General features: G+C 41.3%; 1 long non-coding RNA gene across 1 annotated transcript in view; it reads left to right on the top strand.

Annotated features, from left to right (window-relative positions):
• Positions 1-16,948, top strand: part of LOC104001508 (uncharacterized) — a 248,140-nt gene that overhangs the window by 149,154 nt on the left and 82,038 nt on the right. The window contains exon 2 of the long non-coding RNA XR_010153272.1: positions 679-803. This is a non-coding gene — a long non-coding RNA (uncharacterized LOC104001508). The remainder of the gene's footprint in view (positions 1-678; positions 804-16,948) is intronic.

Genomic DNA, 16,948 nt, shown 5'->3' with positions numbered 1-16,948 from the left:
TTATATAGATGGAATTTTTACACAGCAAGAAAAAAAATGGTCTGGATCATGAGTTGTTCATTTTGCTGAGTCTGTCTTCAAGTATCTGAGTACAACTAATAAGTGGACAAAGTGCATTGAAATGAAGCAATGAATAATCATGCATTTGTTTAGTAACTGTTTACTGAGCATCTGCCATGTGCCTATCGATGTGCACATCCATTGTGAACACTGTGCACAATTCAGGCATGCTAATTGCCTCTGGAGTTTATCGTCTAGTGGGAGGGCCATGAAGAAATATGGAAGGGTGCAGAAATAGAGAATAACTAGGTAGGGTTGAGGCTTAGATCCATTTGAATGCTTATTAATATAAAGAGTTTTCTAGTTGTTGAAAGGGGAAAGGAGACCGTATTTATTGAATGCTTTGTGGAAAACTCTGTATGAGGAACTTCATGTACAATTATCTCATTTAAACCACAGAGCAATCTTGAGAAGTTGCAGGTAGTATGATGTTTATTTTGTGGATCAGGAAATCGAGACTCAGAAAGGTGAAATAAAAACTCTCAAGTTTATTAAACAAATACATATATAGCAGCTATTATGTACCAGGCACTGTTGTAAGCATTTTACAATAAGTAAATTCATTTCATCTTGATAATAACCATTTAAAGCAGTACTATTGTCATTTCTATTTTACAGATAAGGAAACTGAAGCACAGAGAGGTTAAATTACCTGATCTAGGTCACACAGCCAGTGAGTGTCAAAAGCAAGATGTGAGCCAGGCAGCCTGCACTGCTACCACTACGCAATGAAAACATGTGTTGTAAGTAATCAACAGTTGTTATCTGTTGTCTGCAATCAACCTATAATCTGTAAGGAACCAACAGCCATAAGTAATCAACAACCTAGCTATGATCTAAAACAGGTCTGCTTACTGACTACATGAATCCTTTGTTCTCAGCTTTTTTGCCTGCATAGTCCCACACTACAACTACCAAATATTTTAAGGAGCAAACATACTTTGCGTTTGTTTTGTAACTATTTCTTACCAAGAATAAAGTGATGCCTCAAAATCATTTCCCAGATGTTGTGCCAAACCCCCATCAACTTCTGTGGAAATGGCATGAGATTCGAGAAGCTGAAGAAGAGACCCAGAGCCAGCAAATAAGTCATGGGGTTTTATTGGGCGTTTACATACACAGGAGAGAGTCCAGTATAGCAGACTGGACAGGAGACTTACCTTACATATAGTCCAGGGGCAGCAGGCTGCAGGAGAACCACAACCATTTGCAAAAGGTATAAATTTATGTAGCATTTTCACTTAGCATGCTTTCCCTAACAGTCTCCACCTGGTAACTTTCATTCAACCCCAAACTCAGGGCCTTGCTCCCCTGTATTTCATGGGATGGGAGAGAGGCTCAGATGTTCTTTATAGACAAGAAACTAATCTCTGGATTGGCCACTTCTGGATTCCCTAGCTCAGAACATGCATTCAGGTATGTTTGCAATACAGGGTCATTCTCAGAGTATGCTTAAGTTATTGCTATTAGGCGTGTCTATCACACAAGATTTTACTTATTCAGAGCTACAAATAGATTACAAGATTATACTTTGGTTCTGAGCAAGTGATTAAATCCACCAATAATTTCACAATATCAGACAGTTTGAAAATGTTAAGTAGTCTTGTATTGTGTGATGCATTGACCTGGCTATAAACTGTATCAGTTTTTAGTCAAGAGAACATGTGCATGTTTATAACTTAATTTGTGATTTCAAAGAGGGAAGCATCTGTCTAGATTGCTATGGCCTTACTGGAAATGTGTCTTGAGTGGCCACTGTGTTTTGGCCACCAGCATCTGTTTCTCCTCGCTTTGATGGTAGTATCCTGAATTTCCTTTGAGAAATTCTCAAAGGAAATAAAGGAATAAAGCCTCCCATCCTCTCTCCTGCAACACTTTTCCTGTTGATCCAGGCCTATGTGGGATCTCCTGTGAAGAGAACCTTTCTCTTTGTCTTTGGACTTGTCGATATGGAACTACTGACAGCCACTTTGCCACCACACGGGGTTTCTGAGAATGAAGCTGATGTGGAGGGGAGCAGAGACAAGAACTAGGAAAAGGTGGGATCCTGTAACATTATTTGAGCCCCCAGATCAAGTGGCACATGAATTTAGATCCACCTCTGGACTTTTCAGTTAAAGAAACAAATGTTTCTTTAAACATTTGTGTGCTTTGTTACTTATTAGCAAGGCACACGCAGACATTCTGGTACAGGGATAAATCACAGCCTTTGGGGCCAGACAGGCTTGGATTCAAATTCCAGCTCTGCCAGTATTAGCTATGTATAAGCAAGTTTAAGTTGGACTCTGTCCATTGTAACCTAAAGAGTCCTGATTAATACAGGATGACAAAACTATTCTAATAAAGTCTTATTGATATTTCATCTTTGCCACCTTCTTCTCTCTCACTCTCCATGTCTAATGCCCTGTGAAGCCTTGTCTATTTCATTGCTTAAATCATTTCTCAAATCTTCCCACTTCCCTCCATCGTCACTAGCATCAATTTAGCCTAACTTGCCATGATCTCTTATCTAGACCGTTTGAGATAACCTTTTATCTGGTCTCCTGGCATCTAATCTAACCCTCTTCCAATCCATTCCCCACATTCTAGCTAGAGCAATCTTCAAAATGTAAATCTGGTTATGTTACCCCTTCTTCTCATTATTCCTCCCTTCCCTTAGGATTAGTAATAGTTTTCTACTGATCTTAGACTGTGCATTAAAATCCTTAACAGTGACTTTGGGGTTCTGCCTGGTCTGCCCCTATCTTTTTGTGGGGCCCAATTCCAGTTCATGGGGCTTTCCTATTTTCAGACTTTCATACCCCAAAAGGGTTTCGTTTCAATTCTCACTTACAAAGCTCACCTTCAGTTGCTAAATATCTCTTTGTATTTCCTTTATTTTATTTTCTCTCATGGTTCTTACTTTGTTTTCTTAGATATTATTCTCCATTTTTCTTCCATTTTTATGTACTCATTCACAACCTGCTTGAGAAATATTTTGTTTACCTTCTTTGTATAGCTCATGGTAAGTTTTCTGCAGATTCTTTATCAACTTTGTGGAGTCACTGGAATGTAATCAGAAGTAATTCTGTGAAGTGTGTCCCAGTTCCTGCCTCCACCTGGCCCTATGTGCTGGGAAATGCAAGCACAATGAAGCACATTGGAGTGTCTATCAGCTTTCCCAGAATCCTCTTCTCCAAGGGAAAATTGCATTCCAAAGCAGTGTGCAAATGATTTGGTCATTGTCTTCTCTTTAGGATTTTCTTCTCTGTTGGTGAGTACCAGTGATTGGCTCCATATTTCACTATTCTTGGACTCTTCTGTCTGCTCACCTTTCCTCTTCTTCTTTAGAGTCATCCCTGGTTTTGTTCAGCTCCTCCTTTGTTCCAGTTGTCCATTCTTCATGCCCGTATCCTCTGTTTATTTCACTTACTGCTTGGATCACACCCTCTTTTGGCCATTCTTCTTCACATTGTTACTTCTATTCTTCATGTTGATCTGTCTTTTCCTTTGGGGTTCTCTTTCACTCCTCATTCTTCCCTTCTTGCTGGTTTGTTTACACTAGAAGACTTTCTCAGGGAGCATGTGGTCTCACAGCACTTCTGCTGAAGGCTTAGCCAAGGTGCAAAATCAAGCTTTTAGTGATATTACATTTTTATCATATTTGACAGCGCACAGGAATGGCAAGTTTGGTTTCTATTCAAGAATCAACACCACTTGCAGCCAATCCCTGATGCAGGAATATGACATGTAGTCCTGTTAGTCAGGAAAGTATTTAGACAGGTAAGGACTGATTACAGAAGAACAAAGTGTATTCTTGCATTATAAAAAAGGATGAAGGTTAGATAATATGTTTTAACACATAGGTAAATTATGAATCTCCTTCTAGACTTTTGCCTCAAAGATTTGAGGATAGGCAGCATAATATGGTGGAAAGAAGACTTGCTCAACACTTAAAATATTTGGCTTTGTTACTTGTTAACAAGGCACACACAGACATTCTGGTACAGGGATAAATCATAGCCTTTGGGGCCAGACAGGCTTGGGTTCAAATTCCAGCTCTGCCAGTATTAGCTATGTGACTTCTATTTCCAGTGTAAGATAAGAAAATATATAAAGCATAGAATCTATTGCCTGGCATATAGTAAGTGTTCATAAACTGTAATTTCCACTTCCTCTTTTCTAACTGGAATAACACATTTAACTTCTCTGAGCCTCAGTAGTTATATCTGGGAAATAGACAGTCCTAACAGTTTCAGTCATTTCTAAAACTCGATTATACCAAAAACTTTTCTGCAGTTTGTAAAATAAGCCAATGAGCTCCCGTATTTTCGTAAGCTGTTTAAAGTAAGTTGAGGTTCTGTAGCTTACAACCAAAAGAGAGCTGAATCTTCAAAACATTGCTTGCCTTGGCTTCTCTCAATATGTTGGCTTCCTTCTCTCCAAGTGGAGTTCCCCATGAGATGAGATACATAACCACAGGCAAATCCAGTGCTTCTTTATTCCAGCTCTACCACCAGATAGAAAATTTCTCTCTTTTCTTATTTCCACGGGAGCCATCCTACAGACGAGCTTTGACTGGTCTATCTTGTATTATGTGCCCTTTTGTGGCCAGGGAGATGAAGTTCTATGTTTGGGAAACCCTCTCAAATCTTAAGATTGGGTGCCAGGGATATTCTATAACATAAGAGAGAAAAAATCCCCAAAAGAGGTCAAGGAGGTCAGGCAGACAATGTGATTGGTGGCTACCACCCCTGTACTTGCCTGTCTACTCTTGAGGGTTGCTGCAAAATAATCAAAATGAAATGCTTGGAAATAACAAAAATATAAAATCCTATTAAAATTTAATGTGTTACATATTGGGACTATATAGATGATAGGTACTCAAATGTATCAATATAACATTTTTTCCCGAATATATTTTTTCAGACCAGAATATTGGCCCAGAAATAAAAATATTTTATTACTCCATTGTCTCCACAGAAAGGCTCTTTCATAGCAGACAACTAGGAATAACTCCAATTCTCCAATCAACCACAGAGCAGTTCTTCTTTTGTTAATCACACACTGACTTTGCCAGATGCCAAGCTCTTTCTTTTTTACTTAGTTTACTTTCTCCTGTCTTATGCAATAGGGTATTAAAGTGATTTCAGTGACTTTCTGTTTTCAAGGCCACCATCCTTGAGAACAACTCAAGGTGCACAGATATCTCACTCTGGGTTGTGCAACACACTCTCATCCCCACCCAGTGGTGTTTTATTAGGCTGAAAGAAAGAGCTCAAGAGCATTCACTCTTCATTCATTCAACAAATGTCTGTGGAACATTCACTTATAATACTTAGATAAATACGGGAGTGCTTAGAGGGAAAATATACGATCTTAGGCCCTTAAGTGGCTCTAAGTCTGGTAGATAACATTAACAACTCAGTGCACAATTCAAATTCAACATAATTGTTGCTAGCTTGGAGCAGTATGAGTACTGTGGAAGCTTGCAAAAGGGGCATAGTCATCTGGGGACTCCAAAAGGGGGCAAGTTGGGAGGGAGGGTGAGGGTTGGAAAATTACCTGTTGGGTACAATGGTCACTATTTGGAATATTTGGAATACTGGTACACTAGAAGCCCAAACCTCACAATTACACAATACATCCATGTAACAAATATGCACATATACCCCAATAATTTAAAATAAAATAAATAATTTTTTTAAAAGATCAGATGGCAAAAAATTTTAATGAAAGGAGCCGTATCTTAGTTTTCTCAGGCTCCCATAACAAGCACCATAGACTGAGTGACTTAAACAACAGAAATTTGTTTTCTCACAGCTCTGGGGGCTGGAAGTCTGAAATCAAGATACCAGTTTATATGGTTTGGGTCTGTGTCCCCACCCAGATCTCATCTCAAATAGTAATCCCCCTGTGTTGAGGGAGGGGCCTGTAATTCCCACATGTGAGGGAAGGGAGTGGATTGAATCACAGGGGCAGTTTCTCCCAATTCTGTTCTTGTGATAGTGAGTGAGTTCTCTTGAGGTCTGATGGTTTTATAAGTGTTTGGCAGTTACTCCTTCATATACTCTCTCTCTCCTGCATAGCAGAATGAGACCCCTTGTGAAGAAAGGGTCTGCTTCCCCTTCCACCATGATTGTAAGTTTTCTGAGGCCTCCCCAGCCATGTGGAACTCTGAGTCAATTAAACTTCTTTCCTTTATAAATTACTCAGTCTCAGGGAAGTCCTTTATAGCAGTGTGGAAATGGACTAATATAGTAAATTGGTACCAGGAGTGGGGTACTACTATAAAGATACTTGAAAATGTGGAAATGACTTTGGAACTGGGTAATGGGCAGAGGTTGGAACAGTTTAGAGGGGCTCAGAAGATGAGAAGATGTGGGAAAGTTTGGAGCTTCCTAGAGATTTCTTGAATGATTTTGACCAAAGTGCTTATAGTGATGTGAACAATGAAGTCCAGGCTGAGGTGGTCTCAGATAAAGAAGATGAACTTATTAGGAACTACAGTAAAGGTCACTCATGCTTTGGTTTAGCAAAGTGACTGGCATTTTGACCGTGCCCTAAATATCTGTGGAAATTTGAACTTGAAAGAGATGATTTAAGGTATCTGGCAGAAGAAATTTCTAGGCAGCAAAGCATTCAAGACGTGACCTGGATTATTCTGAAAGCATTCAGTTTTATGCATTCAGAAAGAGATGGTTTGAAATTGGAATATATGTTTAAAAGGGAAGCAGAGCATAAAAGTTTGGAAAACTTGCAGCCTGATGACGCAATAGAAAAGAAAACCCCATTTTCTAAGCAGCAATTCAAGCCAGCTGCAGAAATTTGTGTAAGTGACAAGGAACCTAATGTTAATTGCCAAGGCAATGGGGAAAATGTCTCCAGGGCATGTCAGGGATCTTGGCCACAGCCCCTCCCATCACAGGCCTGGAGGTCTAGGAGGGAAAATGGTTTCATGGGTCAGGCCCAGGGTTCTGGCTACTCTGTGCAGGCTCAAGACATGGCACTTTGTGTCCCAGCCACTTCAGCACCAATTGTGGATAAAAGGGGTCAAGGTACAGCTCAGGCCATTGCTTCAGAGGTGCAAGCCCCAACCTTGACAGCTTCCATGTGGTGTTAGGCCTGCGGGTACACAGAAGTCAAGAATTGAGGTTTGGGAACCTCTGCCTAGATTTCAGAGGATGTATAGAAATGCCTGGATGTCCAGGCAGACGTTTGCTGCAGGGGTGGTGCCCTTATGGAGAACCTCTGCTAGAGCACTGCAGAAGGGAAACATGGGGTTGGAGCCCCCATGCAGAGTCCCCATTGGGGCACTGCCTAGTGGAGCTGTGAGGAGAAGGCCACCATCCTCCAGACCCCAGCAGGGTAGATCCACCGACGGCTTGCACTGTGCATTTGGAGAAGCCACAGACACTCAACGCCAGCCTGTGAAAGCAGATGGGAAGGGGGTTATACCCTGCAAAGCCACAGGGGCAGGGCTGCCCAAGACTGTGGGAGCCAACCTGTTGTATCAGCATGACCTGGACGTGAGACATGGAGTCAAAGGAGATTATTTAGGAGCTTTAACATATAATGACTGCCCTGTTGGATTTTGGGCTTGTATGGGTCCTGTAGCCCCTTTGTTTTGGCCAATCCCTCCCATTTGGAATGGGAGCATTTACCCAATGCCTGTACCTCCATTGTGTCTAGGAAGTAACTAACTTGCTTTTTATTCTACAGGCTTATATGCAGAAGAGACTTGCTTTGTCTTAGATGAGACTTTGGACTGTGGACTTTTGAGTTAATGCTGGAATGAGTTAAGATTTTGGAGGACTGTTGGAAAGGCATGATTGGCTTTGAAATGTGAAAAGACATGAGATTTGGGAGGGGCCAGGGCAGAATGATATGGTTTGGCTCAGTATCCCCACCCAAATCTCATCTCAAATTGTAATCCTGTGTGGAGGAAGGGAGGTGATTGGATCATGGGGGCGGTTCCCCCCATGCTGTTTTCGTGATAGTGACTTCTCACAAGGTATGGTTTTAGAAGTGTTTGACAGTTTCTCCTTCACAAGCCCACTCTCTCCTGCCACCTTGTGAAGAAGGTGCCTGCTTCCACTTCCACCATGATTGTAAGTTTCCTGAGGCCTCCCCAGCCATGAGGGATTGTGAGTCAGTTAAACCTCCCTTGCTTATAAATTACCACTTTCAGGTATCTTTATAGCAGTGAGACTAATACAGACGGTTTAGGATAACATCTAATAATCATAATATAATAGAATCATAGGGACAAAGGAGAAGAATAATGAAGGTTAAATGTGTATTGAGTATTTACTATGTGCCAAACCTTGTTATAAGCCATTTACATATATTATATCATTTAATCCTTACAAGAATCATATAAGGCAGGTTATATTAATAACTTTAGGTTATAAAAAACAGAAGCTGAGGTAGAAAATTTCAGAGGCTAACAAAACAAAGTTATATGTCTCACTTTAAAAAATCTACTGTGGGTCTAAGGGACTCTCAGGGGCAACTGTCTTACATGCAGTGATTTAGCAATGAGGTTGGCATAGCCATCAACATCTTGGAGTGATACTGTATGGGACAAAGGGCTTCCTTGATTAATAAGTGGAGAGAGGGTCTCATATCAACAATGAAGTGTTTTGAACCAGAAGAGACATGTTATTTTTGCTCTCAGAACTAGTCACATGAGCCTGCCCAAATGCAAGGGGATTGGAAAGCACAATTCTCCACATGCCCAGGACAGAAGCAGCTCTAATGCACACTAATTTTGTCTGACTCATCAAGGGCACTTGCTTCCTAAGTGGTGGGCCAGGATTGAAACATGGCAGTGTCTTGCCGGATCCAAGAGTACCCGAGTTAATTGATTCCAGTCCCCTCATTTTATAGGTAGAGGCATTCAGCTGGCTTGCCCAAGGTCAGAAAGTCAGAGTTGATCCTTCTCAAATTCTGCTAGCATCATCACTGGTGCTCTTAACAACTTCCTTGGGTACTTGGAATAAGTAGCATAATGCCATTTTCCGGAGAGTGACACTGAGCATCATGGTACCCCAGCCACTTCACATTCCAAGATCGCTACAACAGATGACAGTCAGTCAGCTCAGCTCACTCCCCATTCCCTGTTCCTTTAAGGCCTTGAGCTCTTGAAAAATGAGCATACGCCCAGAGAAGCAACCAAGAAGGAAGTTCCTTCAGCTGGTACTAAAGAGAGAATGTCTCTGGTGCTATTAGACCCTGCTCAGCCCGTGGTCTCTACTGGTAAAGCAGGTAATCTTTCTTTTCCATGCATTCACCCACCCACCCCACCCATATGAGGTCTCAGGCTGTCCTTTGGGGCTAATTTTCTTCTTCAAGGTTGTACATGATCTCCTCTGTAATACTATTTCATGTAGTTAACAATGTTGTGAGTGAAAATGGGGAAAGAGCAGAAAAAAGGAAGCACACACTCATTTGCCTCAATCTAGTGCTCTTTCCCTCACCAAAAGAAGCACCCTACTTATTAAAGCAGGTATCCTGGAACCACAAATTTTACCTAACAGGCTTCTTTCGCGCCATTGAGAGTGGCTAACTGAAGAGCCTCTGCATTAATTGCATACCCCAAAATGAAAAGGCACAACCATTGCTAAAAATCTGTTCAAGGTTACAGCTTCCAGGTGTGCAGACTGTGCACCTGTGCATTCTCTGGCTCTAGAGGGTTGCCATGAAGGTTGACTGGCATTGTAGATTTGTGTATTTATTTATTTATTTATATATTTTTTACTGGCAGCAAAGGGTTTTGAGTGGTGGGTACATTTTTCAAAATTGCTCATTTGGCTGGCAGCAGGACTGAACATATTCATATTCAGGGCTGTTAATAATTCCACTACAAATAATTTCCAGTGTTTATCATGTTACTGTGTGCCAGGGCCTATGCAAGAGGCTTCCCATACTTTATTGTGTTCCACACAATGTGAGATAGGTATATCCCCATTTTACAGCTGAAGAAACTGAGGCTTAAGGGAACCAGGTACACAGCTAGTAGTGTGTACCTGGCTCCCTTAAGAATATAATGACTGAGTAGGAGTTTGCATGTAATAGCCCTGCCTCTGAAGAGAACATCTCAGCCACTCTGCTGTGTTACTAGTGCCTCTCTCACCAGCTCACAAGCCTCTCACTCATCCCTGCACTAGGCCTTAAATCTGAAACACAGACCTGGGCCCCAATCCCTGCTGCTAGCCCAAATTTTCTACTACAGATGCCAAATATCTGTTCAGGTCCTTGTGACTAGGTCAGAGATAATGCATTATTGCATACTGCCCTGTTGCTGAGTCCCTCGGAGCTGTCAGCATTCCAGGAAATGTTTAGCAGGGGGTGGGAAGAAAGGAACGGAAAAAAGTACAGTGTGGATGTGTGTTGCCAGTTATTTAAAATAAGACAATTTTCTTAAACTGTAAAAACATACTCAAGTTTAAATACCTATGAATCACTTTAACAAATTTGGTAACAGTCAATTGTCACTACTTGTTCCATTTGTGCTGTATTAAATGTAGCTTGTTTCAGACGTGTCTGATTGACTAGCTGTGGGTTACGTTAGCAGCTGCCTCTCTCTCTTACTCTTGTAATCATAAATTCTGGAAATAGACAAAAGTAGTTAAGTTTGTGCAACCTGAATGCTGCTACCCTGGGAAGACTAAAAATAAACACCACCTGATTTCCTGGACCCTTTTTTGGGGATGGTATAGGTTTGGCCCTTTGTGACCTATAGAAGGCCTATAGGTGCAGAGGGGAGATTATCAATGAATCCGTGGCGCTGCTATGTCGTAGGTCAGGAGAGTGGCCTAACTGCAGGCCACAGTGACACCCGTGCAATGGGAGCCAGTTGGGAAGATGAATGGGGGAACACATGGCAAAGACCATGCAGAAGTCAAGAAGGAAGTGGCAAACCCAAAGCAGACAGTTCATCTCCTGTTGTAACCAGAGGGGTGTCAATGAGAAGGAAGGACGAGCTTCAAAACAATTATGCAGTGTTCATTCTACAGCAATTATTCCACTTGGGGGTTAATTGTTGTAGTATGAACCCAGACACTGTCTAATTAGGAATACGCCTGTATTCATGAAAAATTACCCAGCTAATTGGCCTGGTGTATATATAGCTCTAATGACTGGGCAGTAAGAAAAAATGGTGATAGAAAAAGTTCTTCCAAATCTGGAGTGTTTCAAAAAAAAGGCAAAGCATGTCAGAGTTACAAGAGATTTCATGGATCATTTGGGCCATGGGATCATTTTGCAAAAGAGGTACAAGGTTTGGAAGAGAGTTGGTTCAGGCTCACATAAGGGCAGCACAGAGCCAGCACTAGAATGTGGTTCTCTTCCATCTCTTGTCTACTCTTGATTGATACCCACACTGTCTGACCATCAGGATCCAAATAACTGGAAGCTAGAAGCCAGGTGCTGACTATGAGAAGGGTTCAGAGGAGGAAGAATGGTTGCATGTTGGTATACCACCCACAGCGTCCATTTGATTACAAGTTTTCTGAAATAAATGCAAATGAAAAGGGGCCCCAAGTCTTTAAGCAAACGTTGATTGAGCCTCCACCACATGCTAGGCACTAAGCTAGGTGCTAGGGACTCAAATATAAACAAGACGTGGTCCCTACTCTCATCTTCAGAGACAAGGTTTACACTGGAAGCCTCTAGGGCAAATGGCTTTTATGATATATAGTGAAAAGGGACAGATCACTTAGACTGTCTTCAAAGGAGAACATAATTCTTCTGTTCATATGTCCTCTACTACTTAGGGTCTTTAGCAAAATCCTTTATAAGGCAAAAAACGTGCCTGTGTATCCACCTATAGAATTTAGAGATAGTTTAAATACAGGAAGAATAGCTTCTGCTATAGAGAAAGCCAATGCATTTCCTTATAGTTACAAAATGTGTTCAGTAATATCTTCCCATTATATGTGTGTTTTATTTCAGCTTGCCTGAATGGAGAGCAAACAGCCTCAGAGGTGTCATAGGTTCTTTTAAGTCCCTTGACCATTTGGGGACCAGCTACTCTTTATTGGAAGGAAGATATTTAAGAGAATTCTTTGTTTTTTTTCCAAGGAAACTAAATAGTTGTAAAGGGACTTTTCTCCTAGGAATTAAATCTTACATAGCAACTGCATACGAATTAAAAGCAGAGTCAAAATTATGTGTCTGCTGGGAGATGGAGTAAGGTGAGTCTAGGGGTAGTGCATACAGTGAAAGGTGAGAGCTGATTAACTTACAAAAAGCTAATCACTCAGTATCATAAACAACACATGCCAAAAGGTAGTCCTCTAAAGCTGGTTTATGTGCATATCCATTACACATTTATTCCTTCAACTAACGTTTGTTGAGTGCTTCAATGTGCCAAGCCTTGTGCTAGATGCAGAGTAAAGTGCAGAAAATAAAACAGATGCAATCCCTGGCTTCATGAAATGCACAGCCTAGTGGGGAGATAACTATGAAGCAGGCTCACAGAACAGTCAGCCTTGGCTAAGTTACAATGCAGTAACCATTTCCAAATCCTAGAGAGTTACTACAACAAAGATTTATTCCTTGCTCATGTTGGGTCTATCACAGCTCTGCCTGTCACTCTCTCCCTTTTGGACCAAGGCTAAAGGAGCAGCCCCATACAATGGCTTTAGAATTTTGTTTCTCAGAGCACATTTCCTTGCCCAAAGCAAGTCATGTGACCAAACCAGATGTCAAGGGGGTGGGGAAGTGTAATGGCCCCCAACAGAGATGGACCTGGTAGGAAAGCACAGCAAATATTTCTGAACATGGAATATGAATATATCAAAACTTACAAATAATAATTTATGTTAATAGGTTGTAAGAACAGTCACGAGGAAAGGAATAGAGGGCTATGACCAAGAATAACAACGGAGAGTGATTTCCGCTGCTGTTACTGGAGGTGGCAGGTCTGGAAAGGTTTTTCTGAGGAGGTAACATCTCAGCTCAAATCTAAAAGATGAACAGATGTTATCCAGTGGAGGGGTTGGGAGAGGAGTCTAACAGACAGAGGTACAGCACGTCCCAAAGCCCTGAGGTAGGGAAGAGCTTGGTATGCTTGACATGTTGGAGACAGGCAGCTCCATGCAGTGGTCTGGAGCTGGACAGCCTGGATTTAAATCCTACACCAGCCCCTTACTAGTCATGTGTCACTTACCCTCTGTGCCTCAGTTTCCTCATTGTGAAGCAGGGATAACTGCTCTGGCCTTATAGGGCCATTGTGAGGATTAGGCGTGCTTGGCTAATGACAGCTGTCATTATGAATGAAGGAAGCCCCTGGTGGCTGGGATGCGGTGAGACACAGAGCAAAAGAGATGAGGCTGGAGGCTGACACACAGCTCGGTCTTGAAAGGCTGGGTAGACTTGGATTTTAATCTGGAACACAGTGAGTCCTAAGCAGAGGTGGGACTTTATAAAAATCTCTTGTCATACTCTAAGGAATAAGGTATTCTCCATTTAGACAACTATCCATTGTTGAAACAAAATGAAATCCTGGAGAGAAACTGAGGAAGGAAGGAGAAAGAGAGGAAGGGGGAGAAAGAGAGAGGGAGAGAAATGAGTTTCAGACTGGGAAATATAATTGGGAGACAGGTGAGAGATGGGAAGAGGGTGCTTTCCCCTCACCATTCTGCCCAATATTAGAAAGAAGACATTTGTTTAAATAAGCATGGGGAGAAGACAGAAAGGAGGTGAGGGCTATTCTTGGTAAGTCTCAGCAGCCAGGCAGCATACAATGAAAGGCAGGTGACTGATTGGGTTGAGCTGCATCCTGACTCAAAGAAGGGTCCTCTGACCTCCATAAAAGTGGTGGAGGGGGGCAGCGGGAGTGCATCACAGCTCTTATGATACCAATACGGAAACGACTTTTACACACAGGGAGATTCTTATGGATAGGGGTGTAATCCTTTGGCTTCCACTAAACTAGCACATCCTCACAGAGTCCACCTCTGGTCCTCCTTTGCCTCCCCCCACCTGGGAGCAGAGGGAGTTGCTGGAACACAGGGGTGAGGGGTTGTATGAGGCTCCAGGTAGTCTTGTGATGTGATGCTTTTGGGGAGATGGCACCACTTCATCAGCTGGATGACAAAACACTGTTAATGGCATCAATAAAGAAGTGTGAATGTAATTTTCTCCTCCTTGTTATTTCCTCAGTATTTGGCATATTATTTAACAGATCAACTGGCCAGTCATGATCCCTTCTGAAGTCAAGTCTTTCTTTTTGTGCTAGAAGATTCCTAAAATGCAGTGTAGTGCAGATATAAACTCATCGGTCAGAAAAAGGCCATACATCTAGAGCACATGAGAGATACCAAATGAAAAAGTGATTGAGTTCAGTCCAAATTCTGAAAGCTTTTGGGAATAGTTGTTACAGCCTTTGAAGTACTGGTGCTTCGGCGGAAAGAGCAGCTAGGGAGAAAATGCATAACCTTACTTCTTATACTACATTAAAATATATGTGTATGTTGAATTGGAGGAGATACAAACCTGAGAATATATGCAATCAGAAAAAAAGACAATATCTTGGAGCTTTGGAGTGACCAGATCTGGCTATGATAATAGCTACCCTTTATTCAGGAGTTACTCTGAACCAGAGTTTGGACACTTTGCTATGTTAACTCACTTAATTCTCACAACAAGCTCACATGGTAGCATTATTATCATTCCACATTATGGATGATGAAGGAGAGACATAGCTACGTTAGATAATTTACCCAGAGTCATTCAGTTGATACGCTTGGGCAATCTGGCTTCAACATCTGATCAAGTAACCATTGTGCACATGGCCTCTCTGATGATATACAGAGAGACAGAGGGGAAACTCAGATCCTGCCACTCACATTTGACTATACCCTCTAAACGCAAGAAGGCATGAAGAACATACACATATAATCTTACAGAGGTGTGGGCATTTTCAGGAAGGAAAAGCAAAACTCTCTAATCTTTGCAAAGTAGTACTGAATGAGGATTGCAGAGGTAAGCTTTTCCCCTGACATTTTTCTTGCCAAGTTACAATTTTTGACTATGGTTATGTCTTAAGCATTGTGATAAAAATATTTTTGTTTCATTTTTAGACAGATTGAACTTATTTTTCTTACCCATTTACTGAGCCATAAATAACTGGAGGGTTGTTGATTAATTTTCAACAGGAAAAAAAACTTGAAAAGATATGCTGATGCATCATTTCCATGTGTGCTCATTTTTAAACAACCAAGATGGAGGTTGTAATTCCCAAAGCAGGGCATTACTGCTTTGAAGTTTCAGGGTTGTCTGTTCATTAATTTCTTAGGGAGCAAGAGAAAGGAGATATTCAAACATCAGTTCTCAAAGCTTTAGGATATTTTCTCCTTTGCTGTTTTCTATGTTCTGTGTCAACCCTTTGGCTCTGGTCTCACCTACTACAATGTTTTCATTTTTTAAAAATTCAAGATACTTGAAGCTAATTTAGGGGTAAATTTATTGGAAAGGATTATATTTGACAATTTTATGAGTATTATTAAAAATAAGGATGCATGTATAATCAAATACCCTGGAAAACAAGCCCATCCAAAACAACTTTCCAAAAATGCCAGGAAAAGCAGTATAAAAATGGACCTGGTAAAAACATACTGTGATTCATGTTGTCATGTATAATTTCACTCAGGCCACCATTGGGTCTCATTTGTTTGTATCTTCCTTTTACTTTTGAGGTCCATCCCCTCCTCCCTACTTGTGATTGACTTGCTGGAGACCAGAACAATTAGCCAGCCTAATTTGACAGTTATTTTTAAAATTGGTTCGTAAATTATGAGACGGTTCTGACTAGGCATGTGGTTACTTCACAAGGGAATTTCCCCCAACTGTTCACTTGTCTATCTGGATTCCTGCTGTGAAACGAGTTGTCGTTATGTTGAGTTTGGCCAGATGATAAGTGAGATTTGTTTTGTGTGAAGAAAACTGCTGCTACATTTGGATCATCCTAAGCCAATCTATGAGTTAAATGCACAAATTACCATGTAATTTTGTTCCAATATGAATACAACTGGCAAATTCACTCCTATGTTCCCAATTATGAAGGGAGGTGAGTGGACAGTGCCAAATATTATAATTAATTCTTCAAACCAAACAAGTGCTTCTAAATTTTTGTCCCTAATCTATATATTCATTCATAGCCACAATATTTATTGAGTTGTGGTAATGTAGCAGACACAGTGACAGATGCTGCGTGTTCAAGAATGAGTAAGATGTGCAACTCCCTTCCAGGGTCTCAGAGTCTGTGTGCAGTAAGTGGGGGGTGTGGCGTACCAAGAAGAAAGAAACTAATACCCCATAGTCACCTCCCTTGTGCCAGGTGCTCTGCTAGGAGCTTAAAACATACTCTCATTTAATCTTTCTCACAACCCTGCCCAATGGGTTTTGCCTCCCCATTTTATCCAGACTCAGGGGGGTTAAATAACTTGCCCAAGAGCATAGAAGTGTAACCAGGATTTGAACCCAGCCCACTAGCTTTTCACTATTTTATGATCCCTTTAGATAGGAAGTCACACTTTCTTCTAGTAATTTCAAAACTTTTCAAGATTATAATCTCATTTGTTTCTCATAATATCTTCGTGAGGTTGGCAGATAAGGCATTATAATTTGCATCTGACTTCTGATGAAGCTAGGCCTTGGAGAGGCTGAGCACCAACTTCAAGGCCCCATGGCCAGTTAGAGGTAGAGCTGGAGCTAAAACGAAGACCTCATAACTATCGGACCAGGCTTTCCTTTGCACACAGATCTGGATATTATGCTGAGCTGAGCCTGGATTTGAGTTCCCAGAAAGCAAAAATAAAAACACTCAACCCTGAATTGAGAAATATCCATAGGGAGTAAGAGTTAACAGCACTCTTGTTAGCTAAAAGCCACCGTTTGT

The sequence above is a fragment of the Pan troglodytes genome, chromosome 1, assembly GCF_028858775.2.
Source record: "Pan troglodytes isolate AG18354 chromosome 1, NHGRI_mPanTro3-v2.0_pri, whole genome shotgun sequence".
In the NCBI taxonomy this organism is placed as follows: domain Eukaryota; kingdom Metazoa; phylum Chordata; class Mammalia; order Primates; family Hominidae; genus Pan; species Pan troglodytes.
The sequence above is the reverse complement of the archived record's forward strand: the minus strand, read 5'-3'. Positions and strand labels throughout refer to the sequence as shown.